General features: G+C 19.5%; 1 protein-coding gene across 3 annotated transcripts in view; it reads left to right on the forward strand.

Moving 5' to 3' along the window:
- Window positions 1-1204, forward strand: part of LOC117181397 (multidrug resistance-associated protein 7) — a 145310-nt gene that overhangs the window by 31233 nt on the left and 112873 nt on the right. The window lies entirely within an intron of this gene.

Below are 1204 nucleotides of genomic sequence, written 5' to 3' on the forward strand. Positions count from 1 at the left end.
TTAAAATCTTTTTAAATCTTTAAAGTTCTTTAAATCGTTCTGAATTCTTTAAAATATTTTCAAACACTCAGAAATCTTCGAAATATTCCCAAATATTTTGAAATTGTTTGAAATTTTTTAAATCTTTGTAGGTCTTTTAAAATACATTAAAAGTTTTTTGAAATTTTTTGAAATCTTTCAAAACTTTTAAATCTTTGTGAAATCTTTGATGTCTTTGAAATGTTTTTGAAGCCATTGTGAAAACATTAACATATCTTTTAAATCTTTTAAATCTTTATGAAATATTCACAATATTTTTGAAACTTTTTTAAATCTTCTGAAGTATTTAAAAATAATTTGAAATCATTAAAATCTTTGAAATCTTTTGAAATCTTTTGAAGTCTTTGAAGTGGTTTAAATCTTTCTGAATTTCTTGAAATATTTTCAAATATTGTGAAATATTTTTGAAATCTTTAAAATCTTTCGGAAATCTTTTAAATCTTCTCATATATTTTGAAACATTTTGAAATAATTCAAATCCTTATAAACCTGTATAAGTAAATAAATATAATAAAATCTTTCTGAATTCTTTAAAATATTTCCAAATATTTGGAAATACTCTGAAATCTTTGAAATTTGCTTAAATATTTTGAAATTCTTTGAAATCTTAAACATCTTTGTGAGATCTTTTAAAATACATTGAAAGTGGTTTAAATGTTTCTGAATTTCTTGAAATATTTTCAAATATTATGAAATACTTTTGAAATCTTTAAAATCTTTCTGAAATATTGTTAATCTTCTCATATATTTTGAAATATTTTTAAATCTTTAGAATCTATTTGAGATCATTTGAAATCTTTGAAATTTTTATAAAATTTTCTGGAATATATGGAAATAATTTGAAATCATTCAAATCTTTGAAATCGTTTGAAATCTTTAAAGTCTTTTAAATCTCTCTGAACTCTTCTAAATGTTTTCAGATATTTTGAAATCCTTTATATCTTTCTGAAATCTTTTTAAATTTTTGAAATCTTCATGAAATAATTTTTAATATTTTGAAATTATTAAAATCTTTAAAGTTCTTTAAACCGTGCTGAATTCTTTGAAATTTTATCCAATATTTTGAAATATTTTGAAATCTTTTGAAATCTTGAAAATCTTTCTGAAATCTTTGAAATCTTCTCAAATATTTTGAAACTCTTTAAAATCTTTAAAATCTTTGTGA

The sequence above is a fragment of the Belonocnema kinseyi genome, chromosome 10, assembly GCF_010883055.1.
Source record: "Belonocnema kinseyi isolate 2016_QV_RU_SX_M_011 chromosome 10, B_treatae_v1, whole genome shotgun sequence".
Classification (NCBI taxonomy): Eukaryota; Metazoa; Arthropoda; class Insecta; order Hymenoptera; family Cynipidae; genus Belonocnema; species Belonocnema kinseyi.